This window comes from Chrysemys picta, chromosome 7 (genome assembly GCF_011386835.1).
Source record: "Chrysemys picta bellii isolate R12L10 chromosome 7, ASM1138683v2, whole genome shotgun sequence".
Taxonomy (NCBI): domain Eukaryota; kingdom Metazoa; phylum Chordata; order Testudines; family Emydidae; genus Chrysemys; species Chrysemys picta.
Genome location: NC_088797.1, coordinates 15612679 through 15624195, shown reverse-complemented (window position 1 = coordinate 15624195; position 11517 = coordinate 15612679). Strand labels below are relative to the sequence as shown.

At 39.7% G+C, this 11517-nt stretch overlaps 1 long non-coding RNA gene across 1 annotated transcript; it reads right to left on the bottom strand.

Moving 5' to 3' along the window:
- Positions 1–470: 470 nt before the first annotated feature.
- Positions 471–9762, bottom strand: LOC135972834 (uncharacterized). The gene is made up of 3 exons (XR_010589397.1): positions 9665–9762; positions 5881–5996; positions 471–1874 (listed from the first exon to the last, which is right to left on the bottom strand). It is a non-coding gene; the product is annotated as an uncharacterized LOC135972834 (long non-coding RNA).
- Between the last annotated feature and the right edge of the window lie 1755 nt (positions 9763–11517).

Genomic DNA, 11517 nt, shown 5'->3' with positions numbered 1-11517 from the left:
GGCAGAAGACAACAAAAGAGTTGACAGACACTTAGGAATGCTGAGAAAAGTCAGGAACACAGGAAGGCTGCTACGTGGATGCTAGAACTTGATGTAGGTGAGTGGTTGCTATTTGGGGAAGAAAGATTAAGAAGTTAAAGTTGGGCTTCATTCAAGAAGATTTCAAGGAAAACCAAAGACCAGCTGGAGACAAGGACCTTGAAATCCTTGCGGAAGGCAATACAAGGTAAATTAAAAAAAAAAAACCAGACCATTTTTACAGGAAAGTGACATTGTCTAAGCACATAGGGATGTCTTCGGCAGTTTGTGAATCCCTTTTCTCAAATATATCAGGGTATTTTAGCTGGCAGGAGCAGGTAAATGCAAATCAAAAAATGAGACAGATTCAGTGGCAAATGAACTGTCACAGCTTTATCATCATTTATTCGTATTGCAATAGCACCTAGAGCCTCAGAGGAGCGTACAAACACATAACAAGGAAACAGTCTGTGCCCCAAAGAGCAATGCTAACTCTTCATCCTCCCTGGAAAGAAGTGCTGCTGAATTTTCCCCGAGCACAGAAAACTGGCAGCCACTTTTACTGCCTTCTTGGGAGCTCTTCTTAAAGACATAACTGAGAGAAGGGAACAGCAGAGATAGCCTTTAGAAAGGCTGTCTGGCCTACCTGAGGTGGCTAGTGGTTTCTCTTAATTCCCACAGCAGAGCTCCTATGGGTATAGCAGGAATTTGAACCTGGCTCCTCCATCAGCACCATGAGGACGACAACAACACAGAAGGTGGAGATGCTCTGAGCACCCAGATTTAGCTAGTCCTAGGCCCACTTTGCTCTACTCTAATATATTGCCAGTAAAATCTTTCTTTTTTAAAGTAAATTATGCAGCTAGATCTTCCAAAGGCATCAGATACCACAGTGATAGGCACTGTATAAAAACCAAGATGGGCTAGATTGAGCGCTCATTCTGAACATACTTGTTAGTTTAAAGTCTCTTGAAAACACTTCTTCAAATAATGATCTCTGTCTGAACTGAATCAAACCGCTCTATACTGATCTGAATTCAAGGTGGTAAATACATAGGGTACACAGGGCCTACTCCAAAGCCCACTGAGGTCTTTTAATTTCAATGGGTTTTGCATCAGGACCATAATGAACCAAAAAGTTTTACCATGTACTTTTAAACTGCCTTTACTATTTTGTTTGTTTGACCATTCAAAACCTGTATAGGAAAAAATTAAAAATACTGACACTGAATGCTAAAAAATTGGAAATGAGACAATCAGCAGATGGATATATGTTAATGAAATTACATTTGTAAGAAAAAAAATATACCCCCAAAGTTCATCACTGACTTTCAACTCAACACTTAGGTCCTATTCCTGTACAGGTTTACACATCTTTAGATTTATGCATGGCGAGCAGACACAGTGAAGTCAAATGATCTGTGAAAAGCTAGTACATGATTAAGCCTTTGCAGAATTGGAGCCTCATCTATGTCTTATTCCTGCATTTCTAGACTCCAACACAAAGAGATATTCCCCCTTTTTTGAATGAAATATGAACTATTCATAGTGAGATTCCTTTCCCTGCTAAGTTCTTTGGTGCACAATTAACCTGGAAAAGATTTGTCCCATGTCACACTCCCTTCATAGCAAAAATTATTTAAGATAAATTGGTAGTATGGTCCCTGTGATTTCTCCTTGAATAGCAATCCAACATATATATAATTAATAAAAACAAGAGTTAATTTTAATAATACATAGTTTTCACCGGGGTGGGGGAGTATGCTTACAAGAGGAAGATGTACAAAGTTATTCTTTCTTCCCAACATCTCAGGGGGGAACCTTGTGAACCTCCATCTCAGCTGCTCTGGCTTTAGCTGTAAAGACAGGATTTAGATTCAGAGAGCAATGACCTTTCTCGTATTGAGCATTCAGAGCATGTAGCTTTTTCGACTTGTGGGAGAGTTACTGTACAATATTTTTTTTTAAAAAACCTCTTGTCTGAGATTCAGGCTTTATCTTCTGAGAGCTCCACAGAGGCTTTGGAGAATCCACCCCAGTCCCCTTGTATTAAATGTTAACACTTCAAGAGCCCTCATGCCAGACCGATTAAAGCACGGAAAAATTGTAGCATCAAGAATCCTAGATGTTCCAAAAAGGCAATACAATGCTTTTGGCTGCATTATCTCAGATGACAATACGAGGCTAGGATGTCAAATTTTAAAGTGTGTGTTGAAGATTTGGGGAAATTAAAATGATCTGGTCTCTAAACAATTTAGTTTTAATTCTTAAAATGAAATCCTAAAATAATTACTTAGTGATTGAAAGGTCTTAATGATTTCCTTGTGAATCTGTAAATCTTCTCACAAGCCCCATAGGTATTGCAATAATAAAAGCAGCAATAATAATACAAAAGTAATAATAATACCAGATCTCAAAGCTTTTTGAGGGCTGTAGGTAAGTGTCATTATACCCATTTTACGATGGAGAAACTGAGGGAGAGAGAGATACATGGCTTTAAGCCACAAGTTGCTGAGAGTACTTCATACACTTTGTAAGATCAGGTACTAAATCATTTACCCAAGGTCCCCCATGGATGTCTGATTTAGAGCTGAGAATAAAACCCATCTAATTAGGCAACTGAAACATGTCAGGTGACCCCTTATGTCCCACCAAACCACACAATTTTCAAAGACTCAGAAATTGCTCACAGCCTAGTGACAGGCCAAGAATTATTCTCATTGATCGTTTGGTGAATAATGTAGCATAATGAATGCATACAGCAAAGCTGCTATCTGTTTGCAGACAATTCAAGAACAGAAAAACGATGAAATATTTCATCAGCTATTTGTTATGAGCTATTTGCTCAGCCCCCATTCAAGTAAAAATAATGAATGTCTCCTTTTCCAGTATATTTGAAAAAGCCATTCATTTTTTATAAAATATATTATTTTTTAAAATATACATTTGGGGTATAAACAAAAGTATGTTATTGTAATGAAAACTATTAGTGATTTAGTCATTCCAACTGCAGCTCTTCAGAGTCTGCTATGGAGAGCTACATATCTCAGGGTGACAAATTTTAGACTAGTTCCAAGGCCATCGGAACATGAATTTTAACAGCTTCCTATTAAAATATAGCTCCGTAAATAATCATAATGGCGGTGTGCACAAAGGGAAAATATATCCTTTGCTTAAATAGAAAAAGATTATCGCAATCTGAATTACATTTTTTGAGCATTTATTACCAGGGGAGATTGTTACCATGAATGCTAAGGACTATATTCTCATTTTGGTGCATGCATGTAAAAGTCTTACTAACACTGACCCTAACTGAGAACAATACTTAAGCCTGCATTTAAGTCTGTCCCTATTCAGGAAGCTGTAGCTTGCACTGATTTTAGTGGGACTTGTTCAGCATTAATTTATAGCTGCTCATCTTTGACTGGTGATGAGTAACGATTCTATGGAAATGCTTCTCTGGATTTGCAATGCCACTGCTGCAAGGCTGATCCTGTGCTATGCTGCCCCTGGCAACAATCTACACCTTCAGCCCAAGTTTATGAGCTTTTGCCATTCAAACAATTGGAGCATTTTAGCTTACTGATAAACTCACTGGAGAAAAAACAGCTACTGCCGATTCTATAAATTATTTTGACATGCATCTGTTGTCAAAGTATAAAGGGAAGAGGGGACCTTCCTTTTTCTTTTGATGTGCAGATTTCTCAGGAAAACGTATTCGATTTCAAATCATAGGAGACAAGATTTCTGTGACATTCCCAAAAAGGAGAGGAACAGGTGTTAATCTAACAACGAATATCAGACTGAGACTTGAGAATTTATAGCCATTCATGAATCTGTACAGTGTAATTGTGAGTACTGGAGAATAACAATGAGAAAATTAGATTTTAAGAAGCACCAGTAAGAGTGCTAGCTGCTGTCTCGGTGGATTTGAGCCTCATACATTCTGCTAGCAAGGCTAATTTTGAAGCAGTGTGATTAGCACTGAACTATACTTTGCAATTAGGGGCAAATAGAATTCATAATTACTTTTAGTTGCAGGCAATATGTCCAACTCCTGCTATGTTAGTGCACAGCTAAGTAATGCAAAGTTATTGTTGTTGATGTCACTTCTTTGCAATGCCTCCGTTTCTCTCGCCACAGCTTTTACAAGGATGCCTGAAGAGTAAGTTTCTTTACAAGTGTAAGATGCAAGATCTTTAAAAATCATTTGGAATGGAAATGAACCCTGCATACATCTAGAGATTCAGAAATATTAAGGGAGCAATCATTAGTTATTGCTCCTCTGAATAGGAGATGGGTAAGCAGAACTTCACAACTAGCTCCCCTCCCCCACCATAAGTTTCAGCATAGGAAGGGGTTGGGGTATGTTCTGTGTCAGGCTATCAGGAATGGCTCATGACTGAGTGTGCTAACTTCAGGGCAGACTGTCATAAAACAGGGCAGACACTTCAGATCAGTTGTATGTTCTATAATTAGATTCCACTAACCCAGTAAATGTGTACTCCCAAAATACTACAATAGTTTTATAATGACAACAAGGAGTCATCTGAAGAAGTGAGGTTTTTTACCCACAAAAGCTTATGCCCAAATAAATCTGTTAGTCTTTAAGGTGCCACTGGACTCCTTGTTGTTTTTGTGGATACAGACTAACATGGCTATGTCCTGATACTAGTCTTATAATGGCGTCCCAGAGAGTCCCCTTAGACACTCTAGTCTATCTTGTCACCCAGGCAAGCCGGACTATGTGATAAATGGTCACATACACCACAGATAAAAAATATTCAGGTTGTTCCCAGTCCCAAGAGACTAATCACTTACCCCAGGTCAATTTGTACCTTAGATCTCATACCAAAAGCAATGCGTGTAGCCAATTCTGTAATAAACTAGCTAAATGTTTTTAACTAGGGGAAAAAATAAAAGTTATGTTCAGGTTAAAGCAGGCAACATAGGTGCACAAATGAGTTGCAGTATGTGATTCTAAAGATATAATCATCTGTCAGCATTTAATGTCTTTTCGGGGTTAACCCATGCTAAGCAGCATTGGGATCTCGTTGCTTTTGTTTAGGAATCTTTGTCCTTGCAGACAGCATGAAAGAGATCCAGTTTCTTCTTGTCAGGAATTTTTATCCCCTCCACTCCGGAGTCCAAAACTGATGGAATGAGTTCATCTGTAGGTCTCTCCTTCCTGGAGAGATTTAGGAATGCAGTCCACAGAGCCTTTGTCCTTTGACGCTACACAATACCTCATTTGCCTTCAATGGGCAATTTTTGGAGGCAGGGTGCACATTTTACCTCAATTAATTATTCTTTTCCTGTTTGGTGAGTTACACAATTACAGAGGTTTACAGTGCAAATACTCAATATAACCTTACACCATGTGCTACAGAGGTTATAAGTGAGCATGCAGTATCCCACATGCATTTTATAAAGTCTAAACACTAAACATGTTCTTATGAGCTTAACATCCAATATCTATTTTGATAATGCTAACACACAGGTAAAGAAGACTGATTTCCAGCTTTACATTTGTAAGTGTTCAGATAGGCCTGGGGCCTTGGCATGAGCTGGCCCCTGATCTGCCAGTGTTACATCCTCCACTATGGTTTTAGGGTTTGCTACAAAATCAAAATGGGTCAGTTGTCCGTTTTTTCTGCTTCAATTGCAGCTAAAGTCTCATGCGCTCACAAGATTTCTATCATCAGATATAATTTTATTTTTTGGACTCAGACCGTAGTCTTAAACTTTGACACAAGGTAAATCAAAACCAAAATTAAAAAAAACAACAAACCACCCCTCAGGTCATCTCTACTTCAGATGTATATTTATAAATCTGCAGAATAGAAATTTAGCAATTCCTACCTGTGGGCTAGAAAATGGGAGTTTAGTCTTCTGCTCTTCCAGTAAATGTAGTTCCTGGACAAAGTTTGCAAAAACAGCTTGGACCTTTGACTTAAAGGGAATGGGTTCTTCAAGCTCTGTAAGAAATAAGCACATGGTTTCCTCAGTGGATCTATACTGGAGGAACGAAGGAAACGATCAGTGCTGGTCAGATTATTTGAAACAAACAATATCTATTAGGAATTTAGCCCCCTTTTAAAGTGAATTATATTTTGCAAACCAATCCTGAATTCCATTAATACATTTGTGCTTCATGAGTAGTCATAAATCCTGCTGTTTTATATCCTTAGAATGACTATTCCAAAATAATAGCATAAGACGCATCTTTCACTCTTGCATAATGACAGGTTTCAGAGTAGCAGCCATGTTAGTCTGTATCCGCAAAAAGAACAGGAGTACTTGTAGTCCACGAAAGCTTATGCTCTAATAAATTTGTTAGTCTCTAAGGTGCCACAAGTACTCCTCATCTTTCACTCTGCATGCGTCAGGTCTGGTTTTGCCCTATCCTTGATTCAAATGTACCTCTCTCAATGGAATAAGTAATCTAACACAATTAAGAAATTAAAAACAAACCATGAGAAATCAGGAATAGTTTATAAGATCTTTTGTTTAATTTACCTTTGTCCTCAATATATGTCTCATGGCCATGCCATATTGCAAACTCCATGGCAGTTCTGCTCCCTATGCCTGCACGATCGGTTGGGAGGTGTACAAATATAACTGAAATAGTGGCACATATTAAGCAACATGCTTAGAGGGGCATTTTTTGTATCTTGTTGAAATCTTCATGTAAAGCCCTCCCATCACAGAACGTTAAAAACATCCCCTACCTCCCAAAATCATTTCTGGGTGCTATTTTAAAATTCCTTGTATGGGAGAAGGGGAGAGTGAAGTGAAGGGAGATCTGTGATGATAACAGCCCCACTCCATCTGTGTCTTTGGTGAGCTTTCTTCCTCGATACAGCCTCACTCCATATCCAGAAGCTGTTTCCATGTTGCTTTGTTCCACATGAGTTTGGCTCTTGAGACACATGTTAAAGCTAATTAATAGATGGGATGGCAGAGCAGGGCTTTATAAAAGGCACTGCTAATGATGTGCTGCCTTAACTCCCCTTCATCTGCCATGATTTGGCTTGGTTTAGGATTTACCTATGAACTGTATCATTTGTATTCTCCACACTCTACTATGAATATTAATATAACAGTCTCAAATATAGGCATTTTAGTCATATAAAAAGAAAATTAATTTTTATAAAAAAAAATTATAAAATTGCTCTCTGGTAGGAAATGCATTTCATAATCTATACCTGAGCATGGGAAATTAATTATGCCTAGAGTAGGCCTGAAACACACCCTTTAATTCTCACTGCAGAGAGATGGCCATCCAGGTGCATAACTCTCTCCATTTCAAACCTCTCTGGACCACTTCATATCCAGAGGAAACACTGTGTAATTGCATCCTGCCAGACGCAGCAGTCTCCATTCACAGTAGGCAACATCTGTGCGCCAAGCAATTGACAAATCAACTCATTCTGCTTAACCTTCCTTCAAGTCTGACTTGGGATAGGCTCACTAATGACTGAACCAATTTAAAAATTAAAATAAGCTTCTGTCTAGATACCATGGAAACACTGAGAAATCTACAGGGCAAATTTAACTAACAAAGAGCTTTGCTTCTTTTTGTAAATTAGAGAGTGAAATAACATAACAAATACTTCAATGCCTGAACTCATTCCTGCATCCAATCCCAAGAACAGCATCTCCCTCTCCCCTCCAACCTAGATAGGTTTAATTTTACAAAATATACAATAGCTTTAATGACGGGATATAGTAGGTGATAAAGTGAGCTTTTTAAAAACACAGCTCTGCAAAGTTCTAGAAACATAAGCACAACTAAACACACACACACACATATACACATACATATTCAGGGACTGACTTTCCAAAGAGCTCAGGGTAGTGGAAAAATTTTCCTCAAAACCTTTTTTTTTAAATGGAAAATTTTTGAGCTCCATTTTTCAACAGAAAACTGAAAGCCCAAAGCTCTAGCTTCATCAAATTTTTCCATGGGAAGAACTTTCTAACCAACTCTACTCAGCACTCTTGAGGACCCATTGAGGCAGCAGACAAGTGGCCACATTTTCGAAAACAAACAAAACACAACACACACACTAGAGCTGTAGGGTGCTAAATGCTTTTGAAAATCTAGCCACTTCCTTTAGGTGCCTAAACAGCAACCAATCTCTTTTGGACATCTGAGAGCAACAATGGGTGCTGAATAATCTGGCCAGAGGGACCATCTCTTTGTTTTGTGTTTGTACAGCACCTAGCACGATGGGGTTCTTGGTCCATGACTCCTCGGCACTATGGTAATAGAAATAATAATAATACTTAGCCCTGAGTTAACTGTAATACACCCATTACACACCTTGCACCACTCAACTCATCCACCCAGAAAAAGTAAATAGGATTTGCAGTACAACCAAGAGAAACATGAACTGAGGTCTCTCAATTGAGAAAGTTTGACCCAAACAGAACATATCTGGGCCCTGTAACTCTAGTGTCCAACTGATCTCTAGAGGGCAAGAAAGAGAGGCTGAAAAATCACCAAGCAAGATACAAAACACAGGTGGGAAGAAGAGGACACAATACAGATAAGCCTGAACTGAGAAATCCAACAGAAGGTGAGACATTCTGATGTGAAGCTGAAAACAAAATATAAATATCTGAGCAAGTAATAAAAAAATTTCACTGATTCATAACATAAGAACAAGTGATTCCATTTTGGTTTATCCATTTCATTGTTTGGAGGGGGCCAGAAAATAACTCTGTTGAGAAAACGTCTTTCTATTTTGCATTAAACTTTACATTTACATTTCCTGCCAGTTTCTTCCCAGCACTGATTGTGTCTTAATTCTATGGTACCGAAAATGAATTTTAAGTGATTAAAATGACTAAGCTAAATGAATCCAAATATTAGCAAACCACCAGCAACGCTCCTGAAATATAAATGTTAATTTTGTGCGGGTGAGAAATTCTAGTTAGTTTGAATTTACAAGCAATTTCAGACACCGATATGTAGGGAGGACAAAATTGAAAGTAATCTATTTTTATGTATTTGGAAGTGCCTTCCATTTCTGGCTGGCTGTGTGCATTTCGAGATATACGGTAAGTAATGTATCTCTTCCACTGGCATTTTAGTATTCTGACTTAAGGAAGAGATGCTCCACACACCGGCAAGTTTGTATATTGTAAATGGGGTTCTAAGAAATGGGCCTTTCTTGATGGACTGTATGTTGCAAACTTAGAGCCTCATCTTGCATTCCTAGAAATGCAGGATTGGCCCCATGCAGTGTGCTTATAAAGTAGATCCTACAGGGCAGATTACAGCTGCCCTTCATGGATATTCAAGAGTGGGAAAGGGTGTAAGAAGCCAACCTGCTTATGCAGCCCTGTGCAAGCCAGATAAAATTCAGCTAGAGAGAGGAGGGATTGTTCCAACTTGATAGTCTCCCACAAAGAGCACCGTGACTCCAACCCACTCAGAGCTGATCTGTCACATGGGGGATGCGTATAACATCCTTTGGAAGAGTGGTAGATCACCCATTCCAGTAGTGGCAACCCATAAAACCCCAGGATGAATTCTTGCCAAGTCAACCAGAATACCTTCTGAGGGCTTCCGCTACAGTATGGGCCCTTTACACATACAATGCAACCTATGGCATAAAGCCACAATCTGGTTTACCTGCTGTGTACACCTTTGCATACATCCTTCATGATTTGTTCATGCATGTGCACAACACACAAAAGCTGCCAGAGGGTGGTATTTTGCAGGAAGCAAGCTGAAAAAAGTAGCAAAAACAAAAACACTGTAAAGAGAGGGCAAATCCAGCACAGAAACCAAATGAATTGTCAAATTCTAAGAGAGTACGACGGAAAGGAAAAATCTCTGGGAAACATCTGGCAGTGTCCCTCTAAATCAGCAATTCTCAACCAGCGGTCCGGGGTACCCTGCAGGGCTGCAAACAGGTTTCAGGGGGGTCCAGCAAAATAAACCAGAGAGCAGGACTGGCTTTAGACTCGCTGGGGCCCAGGGATGAAAACCGAAGCCCAAGCAACTTAGCTTCACGGGCCCCATGTGGTGTAGAACCCTGGGCAATTGCCCTGGTTGCTATCTTCTAACGCTGGCCCTGGCTACTGGATATGCAGAAAAAACAGTTGTTATGGGACAGGTGGGCCATGGAATTTTTATAGCATGTTGGGAGAGTCTCAGAAAGAAAAAGGTTGAGAACCCCTGCTCTAAATAGCATAGCCAGAACTTCACTAGTAGCGTAGTGGATTCATAGAATACCAATACAAGGATAACTGTAGCTTTCTGTATTTATAGCATCTGTCATTTGTATAATATTGGCTTCATGCTAGAGTAATGGGTGAAAGATGTACACCTCAGCCATTCTACGAGACTGTTTTGCATTCAGACATAACATTTTCAAACAGGCTATTTGTAGATTTGCCAGGGACACGGCTGTGGAACTAGATCATTGTCTAAACCGACAATAAAATTTTGGACCTAAATGATTTTCTAAGCAAAGAACCAACAAATTGCTGAATTGTAATGGCTGTTGTTAAATATAAATTCACATATAAATTCTCTGAAGCCAGCAGAAGGTCATTACTTTTAGCGGGAAGAGACCTGGGATGCTGAGTGGATTCAATGCCTTCATGTGATGATAAGGTAGTAGAAAGGGAGTGCTTCAAGGAGTTCATTTTTTTAAAAACCTTGGTGGTTATGGAAGATGTTTGGATACGGAACACACCAGATAGCTGGGCTAGAATAGCCTCCATGGAGCATTACGTGAGTCTCCTCAGTGTGGAGGAGGATGGAAGGATCCATATAGACGTAGATTGGCCAGACTGGCCTACACTGATCTTTTGGGCTGCCCATGTCCCAACTCCACCTGCCCCTCTGTGCTGCTGCACACAGAGCTCAGAGAACCATGGAGGAGGGACAAAATCCTCCATGGCACCAGGGAGTCCTGTCTTCCACCTGAGCTGTGGAAATGCAGCAGTTCCTCTGCCTGGAGAGTCACTGCAGAGGCAGGATTTATCCATCTGTATTTCAATTTTGGCCTATATATTATTTTATTAGCCTATTTTTCATCTTCTTAATGTACAGTCAGGTTGGATTCCCAAAGCCTATCCCACCTTTAGTCTTCAAGGTGAGAGAAATGACTGGCATCCTCCAGGAAAACGTAGAATGGAAAGTGTTTGTCCATGGCAACAGAAGTCAACTACAGCCAAAGCAGAGAGATGAAGGAACCACCGATGCTGTTGTTCAAAATAGACCTGTGATGCAGAAACACATTTGCTCCCAAGTAGGATATCAGACGATCCCTCCCTGGGGCTGCCCTGATAACAGGTATCTGCCTACTACTTAAGGAGTGTAAATGCTGCTTCACAATAACTGATCAGAGTGAGACAGATTAGCCCCCACCAAGGAGTCAAACCCCTTAAGAAGAAAGTTCCTCTAGGAAGATACCATTTGCAGCCGCTTTACAGGTCTCTATGGAACACTGTGCTACCATTGTACACTCACTT